Source organism: Zalophus californianus, chromosome 6, assembly GCF_009762305.2.
Source record: "Zalophus californianus isolate mZalCal1 chromosome 6, mZalCal1.pri.v2, whole genome shotgun sequence".
NCBI lineage: Eukaryota > Metazoa > Chordata > Mammalia > Carnivora > Otariidae > Zalophus > Zalophus californianus.
Genome location: NC_045600.1, coordinates 45,088,008 through 45,094,275, shown reverse-complemented (window position 1 = coordinate 45,094,275; position 6,268 = coordinate 45,088,008).

Sequence of the window (6,268 nt, the reverse complement as noted above, 5' to 3'; positions counted from 1 at the left end):
TTCTTCTAGAGGAGCTCACACAAACCTAGTGCTTGAGGCAGACAGGATATCAAAGAATTATATTTATTTAAAATTTAATATCTAATTGAGCATACTCTAAATATAAATAATATAAATATATGAATAAAATGCTAAGTAAATAATAATGAAAAATAGAAATAAAGCATAAATATATACTTATGTAAATATGTAGATATACTTAAATAATTAATGTATCTAAATAATTAAAATATTTATACAAAACTATTTAAATATGTGGACAAAATATAAAGTACAGAAACAATATAAAATTATATAAAGTTTAAACAAACTGAAGATATAATAAAAATGTAGTATAATTTAAATAATTTAAATTTAAGTAATAGAATAAAATAATTTAAGTATATCATATATTATTTTATATATGCCATATATATATCCATATATATATATAAATGCAATAGCTGTTAATGCACAAGTTCTTTTGAATACTATGAGAACACAGAAGATGGTCACTAGGTTTCTGGGATGATGGGAGAGATAACTTCTGAGCTCAGTTTGGAAGGATTAGTTTGAGGTTGGGAAAAAGCACACTGCGCTGAGGGTTTGCAGTAAAGAGGGTAAAGAGGGCAGTAGACAATAAGGCTGTAATGAAGATTGGTGCTAGTTTGTGAAGAGCCCCTAAATCATAGTCTTTGTCTGTGGACTGTAGAGGGCCATGGGAAGGTGGTTTTGAGCAGGCCAGGCATGTGATTAGGCATGTCTTTAAGTCTGTGGTGTGGACAACTTGGTTAGAAGTCCTTTAGCCTGCTCTCTGCTTTCTTCAGGAGTCTAGACTGCTTCCCAAGTGTCATCAAACACTGCAATAGTCTTTTGACACTATCCTAGCCGTTGAAAAGGTAAGGGGGAAGCAGTCACTGTATAACTGGGTATTTTCTAATCCCTGTGCCTCTGGGTACTAAAATTTCACATTCAATGGTAAGATTTGAGGCATTTTCCCTGAAGAGGAAAGAATTATTGATGCAAAAGATTTTACTAAAGGGAAAAAAATCAGATAAAAAAAAAAAAGAAGAGGTGAATAAAAAGCAATGCCTTACTCCTGTTCCTACTGTTAACTTCTAATTTCTTATCCTTGGAGATACTTCCCCTTAAATTGACCTTAAAAAGAATGAACTCTGGGGCGCCTGGGTGGCTCAGCTGGTTAAGCCACTGCCTTCGGCTCAGGTCATGATCCTGGAGTCCCGCATCCGGCTCCCTGCTCAGCAGAGAGTCTGCTTCTCCCTCTGACCCTATCCCCTCTCATGTGCTCGCTCTCTCTCTCAAATAAATAAATAAAATCTTTAAAAAAAAAAAAAAGAATGAACTCTGAATGTTACAGGAGCCCTTGTGATGGAATGCCAGGTAAAGACCAAGGGTGAATGCTGTGATGGGGGAAGGAAATTTTAATTCTCTTCCTTCATCACTAGCTAACTTAACGTGGTTGGAGAAGGAAAGGAAACATTTCCTTAAAAAGGAAACATACTAAAATTAGAATCTGATGCAAACTCTGGTATCATTCCCAAAGAGAATCACTTTCTAGGCTATTGGTTGGCAATCAGATGCATAGATCTGCATATCTTTATTGACCTTTACCACAGGACTAGCATCTCAAAGTCTTGTCCCATAACATATCATGTGAAAATAAATGATAATTCTATTTGACAGTTCCTTTCATCTCAGGATCTTAATCTCCCAAACATTCTTTAATAAAGACTCACAACACCCTGTGAGGTAGGTAAATATTAGTGTGCTACTTTATGAGTGAGGAAGATGATTGATAAGGAGATTAAGCAATTTCCCTGTAACAAGGTAAGTTTGTAGATATGGGAGTCAAATTTCTACCCTCTGAGAGGAACACAATAATCACTAAACCAAGATAAAAGCCTTTACTCATCCTTCTAAAATGATTGAACAAAATTGAATCATGGCTTTTTCACTCCCAAGTTACTAGAGGTCATCCAAAATAAAAAAAAAAAATCATAATACATTTTAAAAAGAGAGGCTTATATTTACATGTATGAATTCATTTCTTCATTGGCTTACAGAACCTCATGACTGTAGTGTTTTGTTCCTTAAACAATTTGTAACTGAATCCCAGTATTTTCAAAGAAGGCATGGAGTTTGTTATTATGTAGAATAATCTTTGTCTTCCAAATCTATCCTGCATTTAGATCTATGCCTTCTTGTAGGATGCTCCTAACACAGGACATTGCTGCCTTAGATGAGATAATTTCATACCACTTATTAGGATGTAGAGTTCTAGTGTATTTTCTCTACTAATACCAGATACACTTTATTGAGCATTTATTATGTGACATACTCCTTGCTAAAGGCTCAACATAGTTCACATTTACTCTTTAAACGTTGTGAAGGAGGTACCATCCCATTTGACACAGGAGAAATCTCAAGCTTCAGGGGAACTTGCTGAGTCAGGAAAACACAGCCAGGAGGTGGTCAAGCGTGGAATCTCCCAAGATTGACCCTGGACCCAACCCTTCCGAATATTGGATCATAAGCAATACCACCAGCTCAGTAGAATTCTTTTGTAAGAAATAATAGAAGTTTAAGGTATTTTTTTTTTCTGTGCTTTAGCTTCCATTAAAATGAGGTTAAACATTGATTTGATATACTTTGCTTACCTGCAGTAGAAATTCGTAAAGTGGTTCCTGCTATAAAGCCAGATACAGAATTTGTAGGAGAGCCGAAAATGACCACAGCAAAACATTAATCTTTAGATTGTTTCCCTGATCCCTAGAGTTCTCATTTTTCCTCACAGAATGGGTTAAGTATTCTACTATTTATGGATAACTTCTGTCTTCTCAACCACACCCAGCATCTCCTCCAGGATGTGTACTTGGAGGTGGTTGTCAAAAGTTCGTTTTGTTATTTCAAAGCCTTTTTCCTTCTGATATTCAATTTTAGTTCCCTTCCCTCTTTTGTCTCCTCTATGAAAAGTTGGCAATATCTGAAGCTCTGTTCTCTCCTGATCGTAATGACATTCCAGCTCTATTACTCTCTACCTCTTTGGTTCTGTGGGGGACTTCTCTAAAGGTTGTTCGTTTTGCTGAAGGACTGGTAAATGATGTGTTTCAGAAGTGACATTTTGACTTCCAGGGGCCAGACAATCTGGACATGGACAGACTTTCAATAAATCCCACATGTTTTTCTGTATTTCAATGCTGTCATCTTAAATGCAGCATCTGTAGCATAAAACTGCCAAAGGGGGTCATATTTTTATTTTTTACCAATAATTCTAGGTGACCTGCTTTTACCCAGATCCAACAACTTGGATTATTTACTGACTCTTCTATTAAATCGAGCCATTCTTTCTAAACACTAAAGATTTGACATAGTATAAAATATCTCTTTGGCACTGCCACTTAAAAATGTATACACGTGCTACTTCCAGAAAATGGTCTTCTTGAAGAACAAGAGGAAAATTTAATGGCAGCTTTAATTTTAACTTAAGACACTTACAATATTACACTAGCAGGGAAGAATTCACCAACAGCTGCGTGTCTGAGAGACCAAGGGACTGATTAAATCCGTCACATGGACAACATCTAACTCTGAGTGGTAGGTGTGCTCTACAGCTTGCAGTAAGTCTGTTACCAGATGAGCCAACTTCAAAGATAGTGGTGGGCTGTGCAGAGCATAGTAGGAGGTGGGGAAGTGCCAGAGCTTCAAAGAAAGTTGAGGGTGTTTTGTGTGTGTGTGTGTGTGTTTTTTAATCATTTAAATTCACTGAATACAAAAATATTTTGAGGTATGTTGATAATGACCTAACATTTATTTTCAGTTTTGTGACATTAGTATACAAAGACAGATTAAATAAATAATGCAAATTAATTGCATTTATATTTTAAACAGAAGAGTACTTCAAATGCAAATAGGAGACATCCTGTCTACAAGGATATTTAGCCAATTGCTTGATGCATGTGGTTACAAAGAGGATTGAGTATTGTCCAAGAGGCACAGATGGGATGATTTAGGCACAAACAACTTTTATTTTGTTACTTCTGTGCAAACTCTTGGACATACCTGCCTTTATAGAAATTATATTCTCGGTGTACATATGAAAAGCCTTAAATATACATCAAGAAATTATATAGAAAGCAGTTTCTTGGCTAATAACTGGGGTTACTAAACTTTAATATATTGCAGATCCATATTCTTTATAGATTTGTTATAATTTAGGAGTTAAATGTTGACAGTTCCTAGTTACAGAACTTTTATTTAAGATTTCGTTTAGAATAACATTTCCCACCTGATTTGAAGCAGCAATTTCTAGGATTTTTTCATGCATATGTGTTGTAAATGCACTAGATGATATAGTCAGCTAAAGTATTTTTAATACTAGAAAACTCATACTTGGGACGTTTTTAAAACTTTTTCCTGAGCCCTACAAGTGCCTATTGAAGTATTTGTTTCCCTCTTCTGGTTGGATATGAGGAAAACTATAGCCATGTTTGTCCACTTCTAGTAGCGTATAAAATTTCAGGACATGTATATTTGTATACTAGTCTCTGGCTGGTTTGAATTTATTTCCTATTCCTGTGTTCTTTTTAAATGTTCTTTAAAAATTGTTAATATTAAAAATTTAAATTTAAATAATATGATTTTAAATCTTACTTAATCTTATTGCAGTATATAAGCACAATTCTCAAACTGTATCCTGAAACAATGGATGAAACAAAGACACTGATATTTCAACATCCAGAGCTCACTCATGATAAAACGCCGAGGAACCCTTAACTTTGCCGTTTTGCATGGATGACACAGGACTGCCTAGATTTCCAAGGGTAAAGTGGAATGAGAAATAATATTGCTATAAATGACTAACTCATCTAGGTCATAATAAGGATAATTATTTTTGTGTACCTTTATCCCTCTGGGATATGAAATAATTGTTTCAGTGCTCTGCCAAGTACATTTAAATATTGTTATTAGTTGAAACAAAATGCAAATCTTGTGGGCTTCATCCAATGTGTCCAAATGCAAAGAAAGATACGGAGAGGTAACACCCAGATTCACATTTACTAAGGGATTCCAAATAATGCCCTAAATGACTATTTTGGAGCTCAGTTACATGCAGGTGCTAGGAGGATTTATGCTGTGAATGCCTGAAATACTTTCTCCACCGAGGGGAGATTATTAAGTACTAGTGAGCCTGAGTGTTTGGTGCCAATACTAACCATTAACTTTTGGCTCCGAGCCATGACTGTCTACTCGGCAGTGGATTCTGCCACCAAGGGGAAGGTCATTAAAGGCTGTTCTTTATTCTCGTTAGTATGTTCCAACATAATTAACAGAAGTTGTTCACCAGATGGTTTCCTTCCTGTCAGCAAGTACCTCCAGCTTAATGGGCTATGCAGGATTCTTTACTTTAAGTGGGTGAGGCGGGAAGCAAATTTAAAATATATCATCTTTGATCCTCCCACTTCTAATTAGTTCTAAAGGTTTTAGATAATAATGTAAAGGGGGCAGGGAAATGAAATCATTCTAAAAATCAAAGAATCACAGAAGGCCAACAAGAGTTTTAGACATACCATGGGATGTTTCTTCCTCCACTCCAGGTCTCTGCCTGGCACCAAAAAAAGTGCAGAAACTATTGTTCAGCCTTCTACTGAAACATGTTCACAGAGCCTTACAGCTGAAATGGATTTAAAACCTGATAACAAAATTCAGTAAATGCTTATTTAGTTCCCATTGGGTCTCAGAAATTGTGAGAGATGGTGGGGATGGACAGCAAGACTTTGCCCCTCTTGACCCAGAAGTTAGAGAGTAATGGGTTCAGACCTGTAAACAGGCAATATATAATGGAGTTTGGTAAGGGCTGTAGCAAATGCTTTTGGCTTCCAACCTCAGTGCCACAGTCACCTCTTGTGAAATAAACCTTGATCTTGTTTACTTATGCCCTCTCTTGCCCAAGGTACTGGCTGCAAGGTGGGTCTGCTCTAAACCAATCTTAGTTGTTCTATTCCCCTTGCCAGTGTTTGGTTTATAAATTTGTGGACATATGAGCCACCTCTGGCCAAGGCATCATGAAGGGAGGCTTGATTGGGAGCTTCTGGGTAAAGCTTTCTTGCTCCTAAGAATGCACCAGAAAATCTGGGCCCCTTCACTTCCATTGTTGATATTGTCATAGGAATCATCCAGCTACATGGCATAAGGCATCATGCCTTCTAGTAACTCAAACTAAGTGGTTTCTCTCTAAAGTAGTTACATTTAGGAAATGATTTTATTATAA